Genomic DNA, 26,443 nt, shown 5'->3' with positions numbered 1-26,443 from the left:
GGTAAAGAGTTTCTGTTTGGGGGAGTTAAAAAAATAATTTTCAGCTCTTTTGGTGCAGGGTATTGTGCTAGGACAGGACGTCATGTACAAGCATTGGCATGGCATATGACAGTGTGTGGTGTATATACTGTGAGGGGCAGGGGCAGAGGCCTGGGGAAGCCAGGACTGAGAGAGCCCTGCCAGCTGGAAGTGGGGGAGGAGAGTTCTGATTGGCCCTTGGAGAATGGGCCAGATTTCAACTGGCTGAGCTAGGGAAGGAGGAAGTGATGGAGGTGAAGGCTTGATGTCGACAACGGTGAGAAGTAATTAGGGAACAGCAGAAATCCCATGTGGCTGAGGTATGGAGGACCTGAAGGATGGGTATGACTTAATTATTGATGAGGTTCCTTTCAACATTAAAAAGAGCAACTGCCCCAGGCTGGGCTGGAGAAGAAGACAATTGGCCCAGCTAGGAACAGGGGGTGGTGGTGGGGCTGGGGAGAGGGAAGATATCAGGGTGCTGTTGCCAGTCCCCCTGTCCTGGGTACAGGTGACCACTTGGCTCCACAATGATATTCAAGACTGTGTGCCCCTCCAGACAATCAGGGCTGCCACCACCCCTGGCCTCTTCCTGGCAGGCTGTGGAGAAAGGGCCCTTCCTTCAGACAAAGACCCCGAGGCTCCTGAGGCACCTGCATTCACGGTGCCCCTACAACCCCACAGATTCAGACAAGCCCAATGACAGCCAGGATAGGAGCTTGTGGAACAACACGTTCTTGAAATTTCCTTGGGGCTAGAACCACATTGGCCAGGGTGGTTTCGCTGCTAATAGGATATTGCTTGACATCAGGCCTCGCCTCATCCTGGTCTGCCCTAGTACCTACATGAACTGGTTCCCTGTATGTTCGGGCACTAAGGGAAGGAGCCCTTGATTTAGGATCAGAATAGCTAGGCCCAGCCTTCTTGGACGAGTCTTCAGCCTTCTCTGCAGGTCTCAGTTGTCCTTGTCTGTAAAGCAAGGAGGTGGACCAGTAACCACTTGGGAACCTTCCAGGTGGAATGCTTTGCCCCTTCCAGGGGGAATGATTTGTTCATTTCTGGCCCTCGCCTGCTAGGCACTTTTGTTAGAAAACCATGCTGCTTTGCCTTGGTGGAGATGGTTTCACTCATCCTTAGAGTCTGTGTAAAGTGTTCTTGATGTTGTGAGAGTGTAGAGTTAGGGCTCCAGAACACCTTCTCCCTGGGGGATGCCTGAGTAACGACTCATCAGGGAGCCCGTGGAGAAGTGGCAACCTGTGCTTGATTGTCCTTGGAGCACAGGACCTGTTGGGCAGATCAGCGCTGCAAGCAAGCTGGGCACTGCAGGCCTCCTTGGGTGGGGCTGGGAAAACCAGGTGATAGAGGGTTTTCCCCAGACTGTTTGACAGGTGGAGGCCAGCGTGTTAGAGCTGGAAGGGTCTCAAACAGGGACCAGAGACCCTGGACCAAGGTGGTGCCCACCACAGGGACCGTGACAACTCCAGGGGAAGGGCCTGATGTCAGTCATTCATGCATCTGATGGACACAGAGTAGGGGCTTCGTATTTATTGAACGAACGATTTTGGGGGCAAATTCCATGTCATGGCGATATCCTTGAATTTGGTGACTTGTGAAGCTCTTAGGAGGTATCCCTGGTGGGTGTTACAGGTCTACCACTAGTACCCTTAGTGGTGGAGAACGTGGGTTTTGGAAACCGATAGTTACGGGTCCAAGTTCTGGCTCCCTTGTTTACCAGCTGTGTGGCCTTGGGCCTCTCTGATCCTCAGTTTCTTCATCCCTAAAATGAGTGTAGTGCTAGTTCCTGTGCATAGCATTGTGAGGATCAAATGAAATAATTCAGGAAAGTGTTCAGTGCTATGCCTAGCACATAGCAAGTGCCAGTTGTTATTCCGTATGACAGTAAATGCTGGTGATCACTGATGTGTAGAACTGAAGGTGAGAAGGATGAGCTCCGGTGAGGGCAGTGTACTTAGCACCAGTGAGGACATTCATTTGGTCCATTCATCCCATCATCCATTTATTATTTCAAGAAAGATGTATTGAGCACCTACAATGTGCAGGTACTATTCTAGGCACCAGGGATACAGCAGTAAAAAAGTCAAAACCTCTGTCTCCAAGGAACTCACTCTAGTGAAATCTAGGGGAATAACTTTATCATTCAACAAGCATGTTAGGAGCTCCTGTCCATTGTATGATGTTGAGTTTATCTGCCCTCTGTTTTCTGATACAAGTCCTTTACAGAATGTCCTAACTTCACCTAGACGGGGCTATGAAGACAAGGGAAAGTCTATCTACTTGCGGGTCAAGATTGGTGGGGGAATGGGAAAAGGTCATATCTTGAGTCTAACTCATTGCCGTTGAGTCAATTTTGACTCATGGTGACCCCATGTGTTACAGAGTGGAACTGTTCCATAGGGTTTTAATGGCTATAATCTTTACAGAAGCAGATTGCCAGGCCTTTCTTCTGCAGTGCCACTGGGTGGGTTTAAACTGTCAACCTTTTGGTTAGTAGCCAAATGCAAACCGTTTGTACCACCCAGAGACCTGAAAAAACAAACAAACTTGTTGCTGTTGAGTTGATTCCAATTCCTACGGACCCTATGGGACAGAGTAGGACTGCTGCATAGGGTTTCCAAGGAGCAGCTAGTGGATTCAAACTGCCGCCATTTTGATTAGCAGCCAAGCTCTTAACCACTGCGCCACAGAGGCAGCCCCAGCCTGGCTGGAAATCCTGGAGTGAGGGGGTTGTCCGGGTTGATTCTGATGGGAAAATTCAAGCCAAGAATTCAGCTGAACACCAGATCCCTTTTCTCCCTGGCCCTGCCCCTTCACCCACCTGAAAGCCTGCTGTGGTCTGGTAGACTCCAGATTTTTCCCAAATTCTTGACTGTCGCTGCCCTTCTGCCTTGCTTATGGTCCCTAAGCCCTTCCCCCTAAGGCTTCCTCGCCCAGAAGAGAGCAGCAGCATGAAGACCAGAGAGATCTACACAGCCTCCTGGAAATAGCCCCTCATCCAAGAGTTAAAGATTAATCCAGGCTAGCAGAATTGGGAGGAGCTCTGGTGGTGCAGTGGTTAAGTGCTCGGCTGCTAGCCAAAAGGTTGGTGGTTTGAACACACCAGCCGCTCTGAGGGAGAAAGACGCGGCGGTCTGCTTCCGTAAGGATCATAGCCTTGGAACCCATATGGGGCCGTTCTACTCCATCCCTTGGGTTGCTGTGAGCTGGACTGGACTCCACAGCAGCAGGTAGTGGAATTGGCAGTAATGCTGACATGGCCCAGGATGGTATTCTGGTATGTTCTTGGTTCTTGTCTGCGAGGATGCTTTACGGGTGGCTTGGGGCTCCTCCCACACAGTGGCACGTCCACCAGGCAAGGTCAGCAGGCCTCTGATTGTAAAGGCCTGTCCTGGGGAGTGGGGGACACACGATGCTCTTTTCCAACCTGGCGGGGTCAGGCGGCTAAACATCTGGTCCCTGGAACTCACTTTATTCATTCTGGAATCTGAGCCTTTGCCCTAGCTTGCCCCTTCCCATGCAGTACGCTTCCCCTGTCCTCAAGCCTAGCTGAATCCTACCCAGAGAAGCACTGGGTTAGAAATAACAGGCTCTGGAGTCGGAGAAAGCCAAGTGCAAGTCCCAGCCTGGCCATTTTTCTAGCTGTGTGCGATTGGGCGAGTCACTTACGCCTGAGGTGAGAGGAATCTTGTAGGCTGAGGTAAGGATCACAGGTAATTTAGGTAGTGCCTCTGGCACTTGGCAGGGTTCTCAGCAAGTGGCTAGATTCAGTAGCTTTATTTCCTTTTTGGAAAAAGGCAGGGTGTGCGTACCTAAATCTGGATAGCACAAATGGTTAAGAGCTCCACTAGTAGCCTTAAAGGCTGCAGGTTTGCATCCACCAAAAGGCACCTAGGAAGACAGGTCTGGCCATCTGCTTCCGAAAGCTCACACCCTTGAAAACCCTATGGAGCAGTTCTACTCTGCACACATGGAGTCGCCATGAGTTGGCATTGACTTGATGGCAACTAACAACACCAACGTTAACTGACAGGTTGGAGGTTCAAGTCTACCCAGAGACATCTGGGAAGAAAGGCCTGGCAATCTGTTTCCTAAAAACCAGCCACTTAAAAATGCTACGGAGGGGAGTTCTACTCTGACACACATGGGGTCCATGAGCTGAGGTCAATGCTATGGCAACCGGTACTGGTATTAAAAAGACCACCTCTCCTGTGAAGTCTCCCAGTCCTCCTCCATCCTTTCCAGGTCTGGGATGCTCCTTAGGACCTGAGTCACTGGCTTTATCTTCCTGTGAGGCCAGCTCCCAGAGGGAGTCTGATTTACCTTTTACTCCTGGTACTTGATGGTACCTGGGAATGTTTGCTGATTGGTGAGTGGTGGGCAGGGATTACCTGGGTGAGGGCTGGTCTGGGACACTTGGGAGTCAGGACAGTGTCCAGGCTGGCTGCTGGGCAGGCGTGGGTGGGGTCTGCAGCCGTCTTTCTGACTCACCCTTCCCTCATCTTCGTTTGGGGGCTTCTGCCCCCTCCTCCCTGACCTTGTTTCTTGTTGGCTCAGCCCCGTACTGCTAATGAGCTGAGCCAGCTGCTTGGCACCCTCCTCTCCATTGCATTGACTCAGCCCCTGTTTGAAAATGCCAAGTTAATTGCTCTCCAGCTTCAGGCTGGACTGGCGGGGGCCGTGCCCCCTTTCCGCTCACCTTCCCCATGCCCTGTGAGGGGGACAGCCCAGCGCTCTCCAGCCGGGGCCTGCCATCTGCGGACAGGGCAGTATGGGGGGTCAGTGAGAGGGCAGAGGGGCTATCACTGCTTATTAGGGAGAAGAGGGGGCGGGAGGGAGGTAGGGGAGGAAGGCGCTGGCACACTGGGAGCCTAGTCTCCATCTTTCTTGGTTCTTGGGGTCCTGAGATGCCACCAGTGCCAGGATGCCCTGGGTGAGTGACAGGGGGACTCTGAGCATTGGGAGTGGCCTCTCACATCTGTGCCCAGAAGCTGTGGGCAGGGAGAGGGTCATGGTGCTGGAAGGGAGACCTCAGGCCTCGAACAGATAGGAAAGAAGGAAGGAAGGGGTTACAGATGCACTATCCCCTCCCCCCTTATTCCTTCTTTCCTTCCTTCCGGAGCCCTGGTGGTGCAGTGGTTAAGAGCTCAGCTGCTAACCAAAAAGGTCAGCAGTTCACATCCACCAGTGGCTTCTTAGAAACCCTATGGGACAGTTCTACTCTGTCATATAGGGTCACTACAAGCCAGAATCTACTCAATGGCTTTTTTTTTGTTGTTTTTTGTTAGATGCACTACCCAGGGTGACAGTCGAACTATTTAGCAACCAGTGTGGCACCAGCTCTGACTAATCAGGGTGGACCCCAGGTGAGGCAAGGAGCTGGGGAAGGTCCTGGAGGCCCCTGAGCTGTGCTAGGACTTAACTCTTTAGTTTCTGGCTTGTGGGGAGGTAGCGGAGGGAAGAACAGGGGGTGGTAGATTTTACCAACTGGCGTGGGAGTATTCAGTATTTTAACAATGTACGCTTCACAACGGCAGGGATCGTCTTGTGTGTAAGTGCCAAGATTGGGCCTGACGTCCAGGGTCTTATATGCTAGCAAGCGGCCATCTAAGATGCTTCAATTGGTCTCAACTCACCTGGATCAAAGGAGAACGAAGAATTCCAAAGACACAAGGTAATTATGAGCCCAAGATACAGAAAGGGCCTCATAAACCAGAGACTACATCAGCCTGAGACCAGAAGAACTAGATGGTGCCTGGCTACAACTGATGACTGCCCTGATAGGGGACACAACAGAGAACCCCTGAGGGAGCAGGAGAGCAGTGGGATGCAGCCCTCAAGTTCTTGTAAAAAGACCAGACTTAATGGTCTGACTGAGACTAGAAGGACCCCGAAGGTCATGGTCATCAGGCCTTCCGGTAGTCCAAGACAAGAACCATTCCCAAAGCCAACTCTTCAGAAAGGGATTGGACTAGACTATAAGATAGAAAATGATACTGGTGAGGAGTGAGCTTCTTGCCTCAAGTAGACACATGAGACTACGTGGGCAGCTCCTGTCTGGAGGGAAGATGAGAAGGCGGAGGGGGACAGGAGCTGGCTGAATGGACACGGGGAATACGGGGTGGAGAGGAGGAGTGTGCTGTCTCATTACAGGGAGAGCAGCTAGGAGTACATAGCAAGGTACATACAAATATTTATATGAGAGACTGACTTGATTTGTAAACTTTCATTTAAAGCACAATTAAAAAAAAAAAGAAGAAGAAGAAAAAAAGATTGGACCTGACACACAATAGGGGCTCAATCCTTTGTTGAATGAATGGGCAGAGCTGGATGGTGAGCATCATCTTGCAGTTGACCAAGGTGACCTCAGTGTTGTGTGCAAATCCTAGACCTGGGCAGGTAGCTCAGGTGTAGGGTTGAGGATCTGTGGGGCAGCTGGGGACGATGCCTGGCCAGGGCCTGCAGGACGGGGGGAGCTTTGGGCAAGATGTGGAGGTGGCCGGCCTGAGGAGGGCGCATGAGGACCCTTCCTTTGACACCTTGAATTTTGGAATTCCCCTTGTGTGGCTCGGGACTGGGGTGCTGAGGGACAGGCAGATCTCAAGGAGGGGCCCCAGAGGACTGGAGATGCAAATTCAGTATTTGTTATTACTATGACAAAAGAGCTGAGAAAGGGCTGGAAGGGATTAACAAGGAAGCTCTAATCCCTAGTGATCATCAAGGCATAGCTGGATGAGAGAATTTTCTCCGGTGAGGAGGTGGGGCCAGGCCCTGCTGTGAAATCTCTGAGGCAGGAGCCTCCTGAGGAGTCCTGTGGGTTTCTGGTTTTCAGGTCTCAGTGTCCTTGAAATGCCCTGGGTAAGGGAACAGACCTTCTTGCCTTTTTTCTTCCTTTCCCAGTTCTGCAGAGGCCAAGAGGATTGAGGGGTGCGTGTGTGAGAGTGTGTGGCCACAGGGGGGGTGGGTGGTGCAAGGAGAGAGACACAGGGACCGGGAGAACACAAGATTGAAATAGGACCCGTGCTTTTCGATTTCTCCCTGGTTCTTCTCCTCTCCAAATGGGTGACATTTTCTGATCACCTTGCAGTTTTTTCAAACCACAGGATTTGCACAGAGTGAGCAGTAGGAAGAAAGAAAGGAAGAGGAGCGGGGAGGGGCACACAAACGTCCTATGTGAGTGAGATATCGACTCATTAAAACTAGTAAAAAACCCAGCTGCCGTTGAGCCGATCCCAATCTGTGACAACCTTACAGGTGTTAGAGTAAAACTGTGCTCCACTGGGTTCTCAATGGCTGACATTTGAGCCGATCCCAATCCGTGACAACCTTACGGGTGTCAGAGCAGAACTGTGCTCCACTGGGTTCTCAATGCCTGCCGTTGAGCCAATCCCAATCCGTGACAACCTTACGGGTGTCAGAGCAGAACTGTGCTCCACTGGGTTCTCAATGGCTGCCGTTGAGCCGATCCCAATCCGTGACAACCTTACGGGTGTCAGAACAGAACTGTGCTCCACTGGGTTCTCAATGGCTGACATTTGAGCCGATCCCAATCCGTGACAACCTTACGGGTGTCAGAGCAGGACTTGTGCTCCACTGGGTTCTCAATGGCTGACATTTGAGCCCATCCCAATCCGTGACAACCTTACGGGTGTCAGAGCAGGACTGTGCTCCACTGGGTTCTCAATGGCTGCCGTTGAGCCGATCCCAATCCGTGACGACCTTACGGGTGTCAGAGCAGGATTATGCTCCACTGGGTTCCCAATGGCTGCTGTTGAGCCGATCCCAATCCGTGACAACCTTACGGGTGTCAGAGCAGAATTGTGCTCCACTGGGTTCTCAATGGCAGACATTTGAGCCGATCCCAATCCGTGACAACCTTACGGGTGTCAGAGCAGAACTGTGCTCCACTGGGTTCTCAATGGCAGACATTTGAGCCGATCCCAATCTGTGACAACCTTACGGGTGTCAGAGCAGGACTGTGCTCCACTGGGTTCTCAATGGCTGCCGTTGAGCCGATCCCAATCCGTGACGACCTTACGGGTGTCAGAGCAGGACTGTGCTCCACTGGGTTCTCAATGGCTGCTGTTGAGCCGATCCCAATCCGTGACAACCTTACAGGTGTCAGAGCAGGATTATGCTCCACTGGGTTCTCAATGGCTGCTGTTGAGCCGATCCCAATCCGTGACAACCTTACGGGTGTCAGAGCAGAATTGTGCTCCACTGGGTTCTCAATGGCTGACATTTGAGCCGATCCCAGTCCGTGACAACCTTACGGGTGTCAGAGTAGGACTGTGCTCCACTGGGTTCTCAATGGCTGCCGTTGAGCCGATCCCAATCCATGAGAACCTTACGGGTGTCAGAGTAAGACTGTGCTGCACTGGGTTCTCAATGGCTGACATTTGGAAGTAGATCATCAGGACTTTTTTCCCAGGTTCCTCTGGGTGGACTTGAACCTCCAACCTTTGGTTAGCAGCTGAACGCTTAACCGTTTGTACCACCTGGGGACTTCCAGAAAACGTGTCTGGAGGAGCTTTGGGAGCCTCATGACCCAGCGGACAGGGCCAGTTTTAGTGCTCTCCAGACCCCCACAGGGTGTAGCCTGAGGGTCCCACAGGGCCAGGTGGGGCGAGCTGCCTAAGCAGGCAGTGCCCGCTCCCCACGTAGGCCGGTTTGGCCCTGGGCCTGTCAAGTGCTGCTTCTCCCTCCCCTCCCTGGGTCTTCAGCCAGCCCACTAGGTTGATGAATTAGCCCCATAGATATTCCGTCGGGAAGGCAAACACATATCATATATATCTTTGACAAGTTATTATTCTCCCTTATCAGGATTCGGGTGCATCCCCTGTCCGCATTACTCATGCTGTGCACCCGCCCTGCCTGGGACTGGGCACCTAGCCTGCTGCATGGCAGTATCCCACTGGCCGCCTTGCCCCCTGCGCTGTGTCTGTGTTGTGACGGGTGCCTGAGTGTGGGAGGTGAGTGTGTGTGCAGAGCCCCTGCTCAGGCCACAACCAGAGCAGGAGCCGTTCCTGGCCTGTTTTAGCCCAATGGCCCATGTGGACTCCATTCTCTGGGCAGAGGCTGGCTGTAGAGCCTGGTGGCTTTCCGAGCCTTTGGTTCTCTTACTGGAGTCAGGAGTGAGAGTTCTGTCTGAAGGAATGTTCTGGTTTGGGCCTCACCTATGTCCACATTCCTCTTTGTCCTCATTCCCGCCCCTCCTCTGCCGCCGGCTGCCAGCAGGACAGCTCACTGTCCACCTCCCATTAACCTGGGAGCCCCTTGGAGCTCACAGGTGCTCCTCTAGGGCCGCCACCTGGCCCCTCCCAGTAAGGAATGGAAGTAACAGAGGCCCAGTGTGTGGTGAGGCCTGGAGAGGGCCCCTGGTGAATGAGATGTAAGTGAACGTTAGTGCTCTCAGCCTGGCCGCTGGGCCCGATTTGTCTTCCTTCACCAGCATTCCCATTTCCCCAGCGGCGACTCCATATTAACAAGTCCTAGACTTGGGAATATAAATGGGGTGTTTGGAATTGCTCCCCACAACCTGAAGGCGCTAATGCACTGGGACTGGAGGGTGGGGAGAGGGAAGGCAGTGGGAGGCTGGATGGGACACGGAGGGGACTTTCAGCCAGCTGGGAGGGTTGGGCACCCTGGGAATTAGCCTGGTTCTGAGGTGGGGTGGGGGAGGAGGTGGGTCCTCACTGCCTCCACTGGGGGCTGGCTGCGGGGGGCTGGCTCTAGCACTTCCACCCACCCCATATGGCCAGCCACCATCTCAGTACAGACAGAAAGTATAAAGAGGCCACTGCTATTCTCTGAGAGCCAGCTCTTCTCCATCAGTGTCTCTGGATGGAGGGACTTCCACTCACCTACTCGCCTGTCCGTCCTTCTCCAGCTTCAGATTGTGCATTCCTGGGCTCCTTGTCTTTCCTTCCCTGGGCCTAACTGCCTGACTGGTCCCTGACCAAGGTCATGCTGCCCCCTCAGTGTGCACTGGACCACGGAAAGGGCGTGGGAGAGGAGGGGCAGAGGCCTCCCCATGAGTGCCCAGGGCTGAGTCCTCAGGGGGGGTTGGTACAGCAAGTGCTCCAGCCTGAGCGAGACTGCAGGCGGCCACTGCCAACATATGCAATATAGCAGGATACCTGCCCTCAGGGGTCCCAATCTACTGGAGGGAGGGTTGGGGGGCAGGAAACATGGATAGCCTTAAAAAGTCCCAGGCCCTGAAAAATATTCTGGCCTGCTGAGTGGTACCTGCAGTTGTTATTAGGTGTTGTGGGGTTGGTTCCAACTCAAAGTGACCCCATGTACGACAGAACAAAACACTGCCTGGTCCTGCATCATCCTCACAATCCTTGCTATGTTTGAGCCCATTGTTGCAGCCACTGTATCAGTACATCTCCTTGAGGGTCTTCCTCTCTTTCACTGACCCTCACTTTACCAACCATGGTGTCCTTCTCCAGGGACTGGTTCCTCCTGATAACATATCTGAAGTATGTGAGATGAAGTCTCACCATCCTCCCTTTCGAGGAGCACTCCTGCTGCACTTCTTCCAAGACAGACTTGTTTGGTCTTCTGGCAGTCCATGGTAAAACCACCAAAGCAGTCCATGGTATCCACGGTATATTCAGTATTCTACCCCAACACCATAATTCAAAGGCATTAATTCTTCAGTCTTCCTTATTTGTTGTCCAGCTTTCCCATGCTTATGAGGCGATTGAAAACACCATGGCTTGGGACAGGCACACCTTGGTCTTCTAAGTGACATCTTTGCTTTTCAACACTTTAAAGAGGACTTTTGCAGCAGATTTGCCCAGTGCAATTCATCGTTTGATTTCTTGACTGTTGTTTCCATGAGTGTTGATTGTGGATCCAAGTAAAATCAAATCCTTGACAACTTTAACATTTTCTACGTTTTTCATGATGTTGCCTATTGGTCCAGTTCTGAGGATTTTTGTTCTCTTTATGTTAAGGTGTAATCCATGCTGAAGGCTGTAGTCTTTGATATTCAACAGTAAATGATACAAGTCCTCCTTACTTTCAGCAAGCAAAAGGCTGTGTCATCCGCATATCACAGGTTGTTAATGAGTCCTTCTCCAATCCTGATGCCGTGTTCTTCTTCACACAGTTCAGGTTCTCGGACTATTTGCTCAGCATACAGATTGAATAAGTATGGTGAAAGGCTACAACCTTGATGCACACCTTTCCTGACTTTAAACCACACAGTATCCCCTTATTCTGTTCAAACGGCTGCCTCTTGGTCTCTGTCTAGGTTCTGTGAGATGGTTAAAGATTGTGTCAACTTGGCTGGGCCATGATTCTCAGTGTTTTGGCAGTCGTATAATGTTGTATCACTTTCCTGTTGAGATTTGATATGTGATCACCCCCATGCTGGGATCTGCTGTGAGTAGCCAGTCAGTTGAAAGGGAGTTTCCTTGGGCAAGTGGGCTGCATCGAACATAAGTGGGCATTCTGATAATGCTCAGGGGCTTTTTGCTTGCACTTGATCCTGCAGCTGGCTTCTGTTCCTCTGGCCTCTGGTTCTTGGGACTTGAGCTAGCTGTTTACCTGCGGTCTTGCCTGCTGATCTTGGGATTCATTGATCTTCACAGCCTGTGAGCTAGAGCCCTGCTGTCTGACCTGATGATCTTGGGTTCACCAGCCCCTGTGCCTATGTGAATCAGGAGAAGCCTCTATCATGACCTATGGATTTGTAGAAGATGTTCCAGCTTCTACAAGCACATGAGCCATTTCCTTAATATAAATCTCTCTCTCTCTCTATTTATATGCTTTACTGGTTTTGGTTCTCTAGAGAACCTGGTCTAAGACATTCTGCATGAGCACAATTATGTGTTCTGGAATTCCCATTCTTTGAAATATTATCTGTAATTTGTTATGATCCATACCGTTGAATGCCTTTGCATAGTCAATAAAATACAGGTAAACATCTTTATAGAATCCTCTGCTTTCAGTCAAGATCCATCTGACATTAGCAATGATATTCCTCATTCCATGTCCTCTTTTGAATCTGACTTGAATTCCTGTCAATGTACTGCTGCAACCGTTTTTGAATTATTTTCAGCAAAATTTTACTTGCTTGTGAAATTAATGATATTGTTTGATAATTTCCACATTCTTTTGGATCACCTTTCTTTGGAATGGGCACAGATATGGATCTTTTTCAGTTGGTTGGCCAGGTAGCTGTCTCCCAAATTTCTTGGCATAGGCAAGTGAGCACCTTCAGCACTGCATCTGTTTGTTGAAACATCTCAATTCCTGGAGTGTTTTTTTTTTTTTTTTTTTGCTAATGCCTTTAGTGCATAGTGGTTAAGAGCTATGGCTGCTAACCAAAAGGTCGGCAGTTTGAATACACCAGGTGTCTCTTGGAAACTCCATGGGGCAGTTCTATTCTGTCCTATAGGGTCACTATGAGTTGGAATTGACGGCAACGGGTTTGGTTTTTTTGGGTTTTCAATGCAGCTTGAAATTCTTCCTTCAATATCATTGGTTCTTGATCATATGCTACCTCCTGAAATGGTTGAACATTGACCAATTCTTTTTGGTACAGTGACTCTGTTTATTCCTTCCATCTTCTTTTGATGCTTCCCATATCATTCAATATTTTTGCCCATAGAAGCGTTCAAAATTGCAACTTGAGGCATGAATTTTTTCTTCTGTTCTTTCGGCTTGAGAAATGGCAAGCATTTTCATCTCTTTTGGTTTTCTAAATCTAAATCTAAATTCTAAATCCAGGTCTTTGCACATTTCATTGTAGTATTTACTTTGTCTTCTCTAGCTGCCCTTTGAAATTTTCCGTTCGGCTCTTTTACGTCACCATTTTTTCTGTTCGCTTTAGCTACTCTGTTAAAAAGCAAGTTTCAGAGTCTCTTCTGAAATCCATTTTGGGCTTTTCTTTCTCTTCCTTGATGTCGTTCTACAACCTATCTGGTCTTTGGTCATTAGTGTTCAAAGCATCAAATCTATTCTTGCGATGGTCTCCAAATTCAGGTGGGATATACTTAAGGTCATATTTTGGCTCTCATGGGCTGGTTTTAATTTTTTTCAGCTTCAGCTTTAACTTGCATATGAGCAGTTGACGGTCTCTTCCATAGTCAGCCCCTGGCCTTGTTCTGACTGATAACATTGAGCTTCTCCACTGTCTGTTTCCACAGCTGTAGTTGATTTGATTCCTGTGTATTCCATCCGGTGAGCTCCAAACTTTATGTTGTTGAAAAAAGGTATTTGCAATGAACAAATTGCTGGTCTTGTAAAATTCTATCATGTGATCTCTGGTGTCATTTCTGTCACCAAGGCCATATTTTCCAACTATGAATCCTTCTTCTTTGTTTCCAACTTTCGCATTCCAATCACCAGTAATTATTATTGCATCTTGACTGCACGTTTGACCAATTTCAGGCTGTAGAAGGTAGTAAAGATCTTCAGTTTCTTCATCTTTGGCATTAGTGGTTGGTGCGTAAATTTGAATGATAGTCATATTAACTGGTCTTCCTTGTAGGCATATGGATATTATCCTATCACTGACAGCATCGTATTTCAGGATAGATTTGAAATGTTCTTTTTGACGATGAATGTAACACCATTCCTCTTCAATTTGTCATTCCTGGATAGTAGATTGTCTGATTCAACATGGCCAGTACCAGACCATTTCAGCTCACTAATGCCTAGGGTATTGATCTTTATGCATTCCATTTCATTTTTCACTATTTTCAATTTTCTAAATTCATACTTTGTACATTCCACGTTTCAATTATTAACGGATGTTTGCAGCTGTTTCTTCTCATTTTGAGTCATGCCACATCGGCAAATGAAGGTCTTGAAAGCTTTGCTCCATCCGTGTCATTAAGGTCAACTCCACTTTGAGAAGGCAGCTCTTTCCCAGTAGTATTTTGAGTGCCTTCCAACCTGAGGGGCTCATCTTCTGGCACTATATCAGACAATGTTCCACTGCTATTCATAAGGTTTTCACTGGTCGATTTTTTCAAAAGTAGATTGCCAAGTCCTTCTTCCTAGTCTTTCTTAGTCTGGAAGCTCCATCGAAACCTGTTCTCCATGAGTGACACTGTTAGCGTTTGAAATATCGGTGGCAGAGCTTCCAGCATCATAGCAACATGGAAGCCACCACGGTACGACAAACTGACAGACGATTGGTGGGTGGGTACCCGCTGCAAGATACAGGAAATCAAGGTAGAGAGGCTGGAGGCTGGAAGGAATGCGGTGCAGGGAGGGCTCAGAAAAGGCCCCCCAGAGATGGTGGGTGCTCGGGTGGGCAGGATTTAGGCAAATCATTAGTGGTTCGGTGGTAGAAATCTCTCCTTCCTTGCGGGAGACCTAGTTTGATTTCCTGGCTAGCGTACTGGTGGTGCAGCGGGTAAAGCGATTGACTGCTAACCCAAAGGTCAGCGACTAAAAACCACCAGCAGCTCCTCGGGAGAAAGACGTGGCAGTCTGTTTCTGTAAAGATTTACAGCCTTGGAAACCCTATTGGGTCACTCCAGTCGGATTCAACTCAACGGCAGTGGGTTTGGTTTTGGTCTTGGTTTTTTGGCACCTCATGCACAGCCACTACCTGTCTGTCAGTGGTAGACTGGGTGCGGCTACGATGCTGAACAGGTTTCGGCGGAGCTCCCAAACTAAGATGGACTAGGAAGAAAGGCCTGGTGATCTACTTTTGAAAATCAGCCAATGGAGACCTAACGGATCACAACAGTTCAATCTACAGCTGATCATGGGGGAGCACACGACCGGCAGCGTTTTGTTCCATTGTACCTGGGCTCACCATGATTGGGGGGCCCACTTGATGGCAGCTAACAACAAGCATTTGGATGAGGAGAGGAGTGGGTGTAAGAGTGGAGGGAGAGTACAAGCCTTGTTTGGAGGAAGGCTGCGGACGTTCACCAGGGCCAGGACTCTACCTTTTTGGGGCCTTTTCCCTGACTTCTAACGTCCAACTCTCCCTCATTTGGGGAGATGGGAGGAAGAGGAACTGAGAGGGTAAGCAGAGTCTGGCGTGGTCTGGCCTTTTGGGGCTGCAGCGTCCAGGCCACCCAGCCCTAGCACCTGGGTAAGATCTCCGGCTGTCGGGGGCCTGGTGCTGCCACAGTGGTTGTGCCCTTTGGGGCAGGCTCTCATTTCATTCGGTGTCAGGGTCCTGTGCACCGGGCCCCTGTGGGCCTGGAAGTGCCTGCAGTTATCCTCAGAGCCACTAGAGGGCAGCACGAGCTTGTGTTTCTCTCCCATTCCCTGTCGCTGGGCGCCCAGGCAGGCATGGGAAGATGGGCCAGGAGGTACTGGGGCCTGTGTTCCGGATCGTTTGTGTTAGGAAAGCGGCGGCTGTGCAGGTCCCTGGCCTCTCTAGTGGTGGTGGCGGGGGGGCGGGGGGGGGCGGTGAAGGCATCTTGTTCTGCCCCCTCTCTGGATTGGGGCCTGAGCTCTTCAGTTCCCAGTTGGAGAAGGAAAATCTCTGGACATTTTGAAGCCATGGGGGAAGGCATTTTGTTTAAACATTTAATATTTACAACCTTTAAAGTGAAAATATTATTTTTCTTTTATTAATATTTTAATGACCTCCCTCTCCCCAAAATAAGTGACCAAAAAACCAGATCTGTTGTCACTGAGTTGATTCAGTCGTTCTCCCCAACCCTGAAATTTTCTGGGCCTTTGTATATAGAAATGATTGAGCACCAATTTGCACCTTAATTTATGTCTGATGTTTCCCGAGGTGAGATGGCTGTGGGGCGCGCCCAGGCCCTCTGAGGTGGAGTATGAGCACTTAGGCCCCCAGCCCCCTCGCCGCATGGTGGGACGCTGGCATGTCTGATAACAGACCCTCTGTGGTACCCTCCAGCTGGTGGCTCTCCACCATGGCTGCACATTAGAATCACGGGGGAGCAGTAAAAAATACCAGTGCCTGGGCCTCACCTGGAATCCCTGGGAGGTGCAAGTGGTTAACAGCCAGCATGCTTGACTGCTAACCAAAAAGTTGTGATTTCGAGTCCATCCAGGGTGCCTCAGAAGAATGTCCTGGCCATCTACCTCTGAAAAATCAGCCACTGCAGACCCTATAGAGCGTGTTCTGCTCTGACACCGATGGGGTTGCCATGAGTCAACTCCACAGCAACGGGTGTGTTTTGAGCCCCATCCCCAGAGATTCTAAACGGAATTGTTCTGCAATGGACTGGGGCATCAGGCTGGTTCCGGGTGATTCCACAGTACGTCTGGTGAAAGACCACTGCCTGAAAGGTTTTCTAGGGAAGGGGAGATGCTGAACCCAGTCCCCCACCCCGTGGCCTCACAGAATTCTGCACATATTTGGGAAAATGAGTTAGGCTTGGCATTGGGAAGCACCTTGGGTTGGTAGCGAGCAGTCCTTGGTTCTGGTCCTGGCTTGGTCGTTAACTCTGTGTGGGTCTTTCAGTGAGCGCATTACCTCTCTGAACCTCAGTTTCTTCGTCTGTCAAATGGGATGAGCAGCACCTGTTGGACCTGAGAGTCATCTGATGTGAGGATCAGAAGACACAATGACAGTGAGTGTGCTTTGAAAGAGTATGAAACTGAGACACCCCCAGGCAGTTTCCTCTCCCCCGAGGGCTTGATTCAACAAACAGCAAGAGCAACAAAAAACACTGGAAGGGGATACAGTTGGGGTCAGACAAGGCCCAGCCTCTTCCACCAGCCCCCTTCCCAGAACAAACTCCCCATCTTGGGCTCCCCTCACCTGGCTCAGACAGGTTTGCCTTCTAGGTTTTGAGGTGTTGTTTGGCCCAGCTCCAGGGGCACCAGGCCCATCACAGTCTATGTGAATGACATTCCCTGAAGCACAGCCCTTGCACAACATGGAGGTCTTGTGGGGGCAGAAGGAGAGGGGGCAGGGTCTTTGTGGGGTTCCAGAGCAGGTGGGATGATGGAGGCTTGGCAAGAGATAGGGGATATGGGGCAGTGTAAGCATCCCGTAATACTCAAGCCAGACAGGGCCCAGAGCCTAGTTTCCATAACTGACAAGCCCTTTCCTGTCTGTGTCCAGGGATCCACCAGGCAGAGGGTAGGTGGGGGTGCGGGCCTGCTGCCAGCCAGGTGTGCATCCATATTTATCAGGGGTGAGTCTCTGGGAAGCAGCTGGATGCGAAGCACGCAGGCAATATGCTTGGACCAGCTGCTCTGTTCCTGGCCAGCCATGGGAAGCAGGCAATTCTAACCAGTGGTTCTAACCAGTGGTGCCCTGACTTGTAGTGTTCTTCCATTTCCATGGTGTAAATACTCCCCCCGTGGCTGACTTCAAGCCACTGACACGAAGTCAAGAGGCTTAAAAGTCCTCTGAAAAGTTAGCACTGTGGCCCAACCCCTCAGTATAGGGAGGAAACGGAGCCCTAGGGGTGGCGGAGCCCAAGATCACTCTTCAAGCTGATCAGGGGCTCAGCTGGACTGTGTCGCTGGACTGTGTCACTGGACTAGGCTGCAGTATCTGTCTGTCTTCCTGGTGTCACCATTGATAAGGGGTGGCCATGGGTGCAAGGAGATGAGGGGGGGACTGGTCATTGAAAGGGTGGCTGTGACAGGTCTGCCATCAAGCCTGTGCCAATAATAATACCCAACATCACAGAGCACCTGGGCATTTACCACATGCCCTCTTACCTGTTATCTGTACATTCAGTTTTCACAGCAACCCAGCGGGGCATATATTGTCATTATGTTTTACAGATGGGGAAACCGAGGCTCAGAGAGGTTGGATGATATCGCCAAGGTCATGTGACTAGTATGTGGCTGTGCATTCGCCCAAACTGAGGTCTTTTGAGACCAGTCCTGGTTCTTCCCACTGCCCCAGGATGTTGAGGCCACAGATGCCTTCCATCAATCAACGCAGCCTCTTCAGGGGCCTGATGACCTTCCACCTACAAGAGGCCTAGAGCCACCTATGGGCGGGAGCCTGTGCCTTCTGCTCTGATACCAGCTGCACAGAATGGCCCCTTGGTAAGCATCTCTGGTGTATGGAGCTGTCCTTGGGCAGCACTTTTATCCCAGCTCTCCCCGAGAGTGGGGCCCTTTGGGGTCTGGGTGCTGGCCACTTGTATGCTACCTGCTTCCTTCTCATCCAGGACTAAGACTCCTCAGACCTTCCCAGGGCTGTCCCCACAATTCAGCCTCAGCCCCTCCACCCCCCACAGCCTCCCTGGCCTTTCTTCCAACTGTCTGTGAACCACACAGGTCTCTCCCATTCTTGCCCAGGACAGGTGAAGAAGATGCTCAATGTGGGGTCTTTACTGTGGTTCCATACCTGGAACAGGCTCTCTTCCTGATCAACAAGGTGTCAGCCCCAGGCCCAGCTGGGTCTCTCAGGTGGGCCAGCATGTTGAAGAGTCTGCAACTTGTTTGGGAGATAGGCAGACAGACAGACAGACAGATCAACAGAGGGAGGAAAAGACAGTCACCAAGGAAGAGAGACACAAAGACACTGCATGTTAGAGAAATTATAAAAACACCCAAATAACCACGCTGATACCTGCCAGGCACCAGGCTAAGTCCTTACAACAATCCTCTGGTATAAATTCTATTTGATCCCCATTACAGAGCTGAGGAAACTGAAGCTCATCGAGGTTAAGGACCTTGTCTAATATCACACAGCTAGTCAGAGGATAAGGAGTCTTGGTGGTGCAGTGGTTAAGCACTTGGCTGCGAACCAAAAGGTTGGCGGTTCGAACCCACCAGCCACTCTGTGGGTGAAAGACATGGCAGTCTGCTTCCGTGAAGATTTACAGCCTTGGAAACCCTATGGGGCAGTTCTACTCTGTCCTGTAGGGTCACTATGAGTCGGAATCGACTCGACAGCAATGGGTTTGTTTGGTTTAGTGAGAGGTTAGGGCATGATTCTAGCTCATTATATCTGGCTCCAAAGCACTTGCTCATACCCATTACACTCCTAGGACTCCTGGTGAAGGAGCAGGAGGCCACAGCAAGTGACAAAAGGAGCTTGAGAGGTGAGAGAGTGGGCGAAGGAGCCTTTTCTGGGCACATGGCAGGTTGGCACACCCTCATTTTCTTGAGTTAGGCATCGTGATGTGATTTGCTCTAGATGACAAAATGTGAGTAGAATTTGCAGGGATTCCAGGGAAACCATGGTGGTGCAGTGGTTCAGAGCTATGGCTGCTAACCAAAATGGTCAGCAGTTTGAATCCACAGGTGCTCCTTGGAAGCCCTACGGGGCAGCTGTCCTCTGTCCTATAGGGTTGCTATGAAACGGAATTGACTTGATGGCAATGGGTTTGGTTTTTTTTTTTCTCGGACAGAGGACTTTAAGAGGTGGTGTGTGCTGGACATTAATGTTCATTGCAGCGCTGTTTACAATAGCCAAAAAGTGGAAACAGCCCGAATGTCCATCAGCAGATGGATGGATAAACCATGGCTTCGAACCAGTTTGTTCTGGAACCACGTTTGGTTTATCCCAGGGACTTCAAATTGGTTGTTCTGGTATAAACCCCTGTTGAGAATTTGTATTTCTAACAAGTTCCCTGCTGAGAATTTGCATTTCCACCCTAGATATACTGAATCAGAATCTACATTTTAACAAGATCCTGAGGTGATTCTTATGTATAAATTCCTGGGAAATTGTTAGAAGTGCAAATTCTCAGCAGGGGTTCAAACCTGAATGAACTGATTGGAAATCCTGGGATAAACAAATTGTACTGCATATATACAATGGAACACTACCATGAAGGAAGATGAAGTCCTGAGACCTGCCGCAGCATGGATGAACCTTGCAAACATTGCGCTGAGTGAAATAAGTCAATCACAAAAGGACAAATATTGTATGATCTCACACATATGATATATCTAGAATAGGCAAGTGTTATAGAGACCAAAGTTTATTACTGGTTATCAGGGGTGGGAGTGAGGAGAAGGGGGAACTCATTGTTTAGGAAGCACTAAGTTTCTGTTAATGGTGATGGGAAATTTGGCAAGAGATGTTGGTAATGTTGCACAATATGGTTAATATGGCACCAACACCTCTTAGCCAAAAGGTTGGTGGTTCAAACCCGGTCAGAGGTATCTTGGAAGGCCGGCCTGGCGATCTGCTTCTGAAAAATCACACCTTTGAAAACCTTATGAAGCAACTCTGCTTTGCACACATGGAGTTGTCCTGAGTCAGAATCAATGGCAATAGCAACAACAACAAATTGTACACATGAAAAACATTAAATTGGCAAATGTGTTATATATAATTTTGCAAAGATAAAAATGTGTGTATGTATATAAAGAGATGGTGTGTGGTTCACCACATTGCTACCATGACTGACATATTCGAGGTGCTGGAGGCTCTGCCAGCCTGGATCCCTGAGTGAGGATAACCTGGGACACATCCCTCCTACCTTGTAGAATGAGCAAGAGATTCGTTGTTTGAAGCCATTAAGATTTAGGTGTTGGTTGTCGTTACAGCATAACCTAGCGCATCATGATTGATATCAAGATCCCAAACCAAAACCCATTGCCATTGGGTTGATTCCGACTCACAGTGACCCTATGGGACAGAGAACTGCCCCATAGGGTTTCCAAGGATTCAAACTGATGGCTTTGACCCTGTGACCTTTTGGTTAGCAGCCAAGCTCTTAACCACTGCACCACCAGGGCTCCAATATCAAGATAGGCTCCTAGAAATGAGGTATTGAGGGAAAAAAAAGCCTAAAATACGTGGTCTGGCTTAGTGGCTGGGCAGTGAGCTGTAAGAAAACTCTATTGGATATTGGAAGGATGGTAATTGATATAATGCAGTGACAAATATTTATTAAAACTTGTCAGGGAGTCAGGTCACGTACCTCAGGAAATTGTAACTCTAAGTGAAAATACAGGAAAATAGAATGTTAGCATATATTTGGTTATTATTGACTGTGGTTGGCCAAGCATTGTAAGAAAAGAATATGTTCAGAAAAGAATTGGCCAATATGCAGGCAGAAATGAATAGTTTTCAAAAATTTGGGGCCTTGAAATATTTGGAAAAGCCACTCGATTTTAGGCTCCAAATAGTAAGGTAGAAAACTGAGAAAACTTTTGAAGGACAAAAGCCACTTAAAATTTATTGTTGTGCCAAGGATAAAAATAATAGTATAGCCCTCATCCCCACTGCTAGAAACTCTGAATGGATTAAGGTGTGTCAGAGTGAAGATCCTTCAAGAATGTGGACCCCAGTTATTCCTTTCAACAGGACAAATGGCTCAAGGAAAAGAGGACAAGGCTGTGCTCTCCCACCTAATCCTGGTAGGCTCAAGGTACACTGATATTTAGGTGAAGAGAGTAGATACAGGGATGAGAAGGCAAAGACATGTAACTCCGGGAACTACGTCTCTAAAAGAAGTGTGGGCATGGTTACTGGATTCTACAGTCTGAAGAGTAAGATGAGGATTGAGAACTCACCATTGGACTGAGCAATGGAGAAGGCACTCACTGGTGACCTTGATGAGACATGTCTCGCTGGAACAGTGGGAACAAAAGCCTGGTTGGAATGAGTTCCAGAGAGGAGCAGAAGTGGCTATAGTGAGTGTGGGCAATTCTGCTCATTTCATTGAATTTCTTCTCAATATAACCCTGTGAAATGACCAGTCAACCCCATTTTATAGGTTACTAGACACTGGAGCCCTGGTGGTGCAGTGGTTAAGAGCTCGGCTGCCAACCAGAAGATTGGCAGTTTGAATTCACCAGCTGCTCCTTGGAAACTCTATGAGGCAGTTCTACTGTGTCCTATAGGGTCACTGTGAGTTGGAATTGACTTGATGGCAACGGGTTTGGGTTTTTTTTTCCCCCACCAGTTCCAGAGGTGCCTGGAGTTGTCAGTTCCTGAGCCTTTTGAGGATCTACAATGTACTCTGGGTCGATTCTCAGCTTTTCCCATGTCTAGCTCGGGTTCAGCCTTCTTGGATCCATTAAGTCAGTTACTACTTGTCTTGTCCCTCAGCTTTTCACCTTGCAAAACTTTGTGATTGCGGTCAGAGCTACCAGGAGGGATTCAGGGCCCCGTGAACCTCTTCTGGACCTCTGGATGCCCCTCCTCTGCTCCTTTACTGATTCTTCCTCATCTCCCCAGATTCTGAAGGCTAGGTCTGTAGATTTGGTCTTTGTTATCCAGTGCTGCTGTAAAAGAAATACCACAAGTGGGTGGCTTTAACAGACATTATTTTCTCACAGTTTAAAACCTGTTACTGTCGAGTGATTCTGACTCATAGTGACCCTATAATAGTTTCTATATAGGATGGAGTAAATATGCCCAATAGGGTTTCCAAGACTGTGAATCGTTATGGGAGCAGACTGCCACATCTTTCTCCCACGGAGTGGCCAGTGGGTTTGAACTGCTGACCTTTCAGTTAGTAGCCAAGTGCTTAACACTGAGCCACCAGGGCTCCTTCTCAGAGCTTAGGAGGTTTGAATTCAGGGTACTAGTTCTAGGGGGAAGGCTCTTTCTCTGCCTGCTTTGGGGGAAGATCCTTGTCTCAGGTTTTCTAGATTTGGTGTTCCTCGGCTCCTTGGTGACCTCCATGTGGCATCTACCTCTCCCCCATTTGTGCTTGCTTGCCTTTGTGCCTGATCTGCTGTCTTTATATCTCAAAAGTGATTAGGTTTAAGACATACCATACATTAATATGGCCTCATTAACAGGCATTCGACTGTGTGGATCATAACAAACTATGGATAAAATTGCAAAGAATAGGAATTCCAGAACACTTAATTGTGCTCATGCAGAACCTGTACATAGACGAAGAGGCAGTCATTCAAACAGAACAAGGGGATACTGTGTGGTTTAAAATTAGGAAAGGTGCGTATCAGGGCTGTAGCCTTTCACCATACTTATTCAATCTGTATGCTGAGCAAAAAATTCGAGAAGCTGGACTATATGAAGAAAAACGGGACATCAGGATTGGAGGAAGACTCATCAACAACGTTTGATATACAGATGACACAGCCTTGCTTGCTGAAAGCAAAGAGGACCTGAAGCACTTACTGATGAAGATCGAAGATTACAGCCTTCAGTATGGATTACACCTCAACATAAAGAAAACAAAAATCCTCACAACTGGCCAATAAGCAACATCATGACAAATGGAGAAAATATTGAAGTTGTCAAGGATTTCATTTTACTTGGATGTACAATCAATGCCCCTGGAAGCAGCAGGCAAGAAATCAGATGACATATTGCTTTGGGGACAGCTGGTGCAAAAGACCTCTTTAAAGTGTTGAGAAGCAAAGATGTCGCTTTGAGGACTAAAGTGCACCTGACCCAAGCCATGGTATTTTCAATTGCCTCATACGCGTGCGAAAGGTGGACAATGAATAAGGAAGACCGAAGAAGAATTGATACATTTGAATTATGGTGTTGGTGAGGAATGCTGAATACACAATGGACCACTGGAAGAACGAACAAATCTGACTTGGAAGATGTACAGCCAGGATGCTCCTTAGAAGGGAGAATGGCAAGACTTTGTTGCATGTACTTTGGACATGTTATCAGAAGGGACCAGTCCCTGGAGAAAGCATCATGCTTGGTAAGGTAGAAGGTCAGTGAAAAAGAGGAAGAGCCTCGACAAGATGGATTGGCACAGTGGGTGCAACAATGGCCACAAACATAGCAATGATTGTGAGGATGGTGCAGGACTGGGCAGTGTTTTATTCTATTGAACATAGGGTTGCTATTAGTTGGTATCATCTCAATGGCACCTGACACAATAACAGCATAACAAAGAAAACCCTATTTCCAAGTGGGATTATATCCACAGGTATAGGGGTTAGGATTTCAATGCATTTTTGGGGAACACAATTCAATCTATAACAGACTTCTCTGTCTTCCTACATGACCTCATCCAATCTTGTGGCTTTAAATACCTTCTTCATATTGATCATTCTCACATTTATATCTCCAACCCAGACCTCTCCTCTGAGCTCCAGATTTCTATATTCAACTACCTACTCAACGTCTTCACTTGGTTATGTCATAGGCATTGCAAATATTATATGTATGAAACTCAGCTTCTAATTTTTCCCCCTAAACCTTCTCTTTCCACAGTCTTCCCACTCTAGGAAGTGACAGCTCTCAGGAAAAATTCTTTTTTTTTTTTTTTTATTGACTTTAAATGAAGGTTTACAGAACAAACTAGTTTCTCATTAAACAGTTAGTACACATATTGTTTTATGGTATTGGCTAACAACCCCACAACATGTTAACACTCTCCCTTCTCAAACTTGGGTTCCCTACTACCAGCTTTCCAGGAAAAATTCTTGAAGTCATCCTTGACTTCTCTTATTCTCTCACCCACACGTCTATACATCAGGAAATCTCACTGGCTCCATCTTCAGAATATACCCATACCAACTTGGTTTTGAATCCTGACTCTCCTATAAACTGTGTGCCTGTATTCATTTCCTGTGGTTGCTGTAACAAATTACCACCAGCTTAGCGGCATAAATAAATTTATTATTTTACAGTTCATAGGTCAGAAGTCTGACGTGGGTCTCACTGGTTAAAATGAAGGCATCAGCAGGGCTACGTTCAGTTCTGTGGGCTTTGGGTGGGATCCATTTATTTGCCTTTTACAGCTTCTAGAGGCTGTCCACACTCCTTGGCTTGTGGCCACTTCCTCCATCTTCAAAGCTGGCAAAGGTGAGTTGAAGTCTTCTCACATCACATTACTCTGACCTCCCCTTTTGCCCCTTTTCTACTTTTAAGGACCCTTGTGATTACATTAGGGGCTCCTGGGTGGCGTAAATGATTAAGCACTTGGCTAAAAAAAAAAAAAAAAACCATTGCTGTCGAGTTGATTCTGACTCATAGAGACCCTATAGGACAGAGTACAACTGCCCCCTAGAGTTTCGAAGGAGTGCCTGGTGGATTCGATATGCTGTCCTTTTGGTTAGCAGCCATAGCACATAACCACTACACCGCCAGGGTTCCCAAGTGCTTGGCTAGTAACCAAAAAGTTGTCTGTTCGAATCCACTCAGAGGCACCTTAGAAGAAAGGCCTAGTGATCTATTTCTCAACAATCAGGGCTGAAAACCCTATGGATCGCAGTTCTACTCTGACGCACACGGGGTCACCATAAGTCAGATTCCACTCAATGGCAACTGTTTTTTTTTTTTTTTTGTAATTACGTTGGACTGACCCAAATCATCCAGGATATTCTCTCCTTCTGAAGGCCCTTAATTTAATCTCATTTGCAAAGTCCTTTTTCCACATAAGGTAACATATTCACAGCTTCCAGGATAAGGATGTGGACATTGTTGGGGGGCCGTTATTCTGCCTGCCACAGTGACCTAGCTTTTGTTTAATCTTTCTGACCCTCAGTTTCTTCTCCTGAAAAATGGGGATAATCATACCTCCATTGAACTAATGCTTAGTAGAGAATGAACAGTGGAAAGTTAACAAACTCACTTCCTCTTCTCAGTACCCCACCTGACTCTGGACCCTGAGCTAGCGGAAGGGGTGCTGTCCCTCTTGAGGGCTCAAGTTAAGTTAGGCAAGGGGCATGGTTCTGACCTAGGCACCCTAACACACCCAAAGGGTCCACAGTATAACAAGCCTCCCAGCTGGCCCATTCCAGGGTACATGCCCCGGTACTGAATGTCCCTGTCTGGCGCCCGCACCCATGTCTGCCTGTGAGCTAGCACTTGACTTCCCCACCTGAGGGGTAGGGACCACACAGACTGCTCCTTGGTTTCCCTTTCTCTCTGAGTCCTTGGACTCTCATCCTTTTGTGTATCTGATGACAGGCACGGCTCTTTCCCCAGAAAAGTGTCTCTATGTGCATAAAATCATTATGTTTTTAATTTCAGGGAGATCGAGGACTTCTCAAAGTCCTTCTGTGGACCCTCTAGTGGTCCAGTGTCTCTGATTAGTAAAAACAGGGTGAGACAAGCCTGAATTAGGAGCGTGCTGTAAGGTTCCTGGATGGCACAAGTGGTTTGCACTTCACTACGAACCAAAAGTTTTGTGGTTTGAACCCACCCGGCAGCGCTGTGGAAGAAAGGGTTGGCAATCTGCTTCTGTAAAGATTATAGCCAAGAAAACCCTATGGAGCTCAGTTCTACTCTGTAACACATGGGGTCACCATGAGTTGGAATGGACTCAATGGCAGCGGGTTTAGGCTGACTTGCCTCTGGGCTCATTGGCTGGGCCAGGCTGACCTGCCCACCCTGGGCCAGAGGGCCTCACCAGGCTTACCTCTCAGAGGCAGGCATTCAAGGTGAGTGGGCATCCTAGCTCCCAAGATGTTCTCCTCCCTCACCTTCTCTCCCCTTAACAGCCTTCTCAGTTCTCAGGTGAGCGGCCCTAGCGTACCAGACTGTCCAACTCCTGAAATTTCTCTTCCTGGTTTGGGTTTTGCTGCCCTTCCCTGGGCTACACTCTGTTCCCCTGGACCCACTCAGGAA

The 26,443-nt window shown here is 48.7% G+C and overlaps 1 long non-coding RNA gene across 1 annotated transcript in view; it reads left to right on the top strand.

The window, feature by feature from the left end:
- LOC126060389 (uncharacterized) overlaps positions 1 to 26,142 on the top strand; it is a 57,017-nt gene extending 30,875 nt beyond the window's left edge. The window contains exons 3-7 of the long non-coding RNA XR_007513581.1: positions 5,322 to 5,399; positions 5,571 to 5,707; positions 16,463 to 16,571; positions 17,743 to 18,012; positions 18,268 to 26,142. This is a non-coding gene — a long non-coding RNA (uncharacterized LOC126060389). The remainder of the gene's footprint in view (positions 1 to 5,321; positions 5,400 to 5,570; positions 5,708 to 16,462; positions 16,572 to 17,742; positions 18,013 to 18,267) is intronic.
- Positions 26,143 to 26,443: the final 301 nt, after the last annotated feature.

Source organism: Elephas maximus, chromosome 17, assembly GCF_024166365.1.
Source record: "Elephas maximus indicus isolate mEleMax1 chromosome 17, mEleMax1 primary haplotype, whole genome shotgun sequence".
In the NCBI taxonomy this organism is placed as follows: Eukaryota; Metazoa; Chordata; class Mammalia; order Proboscidea; family Elephantidae; genus Elephas; species Elephas maximus.
The sequence above is the reverse complement of the archived record's forward strand: the minus strand, read 5'-3'. Positions and strand labels throughout refer to the sequence as shown.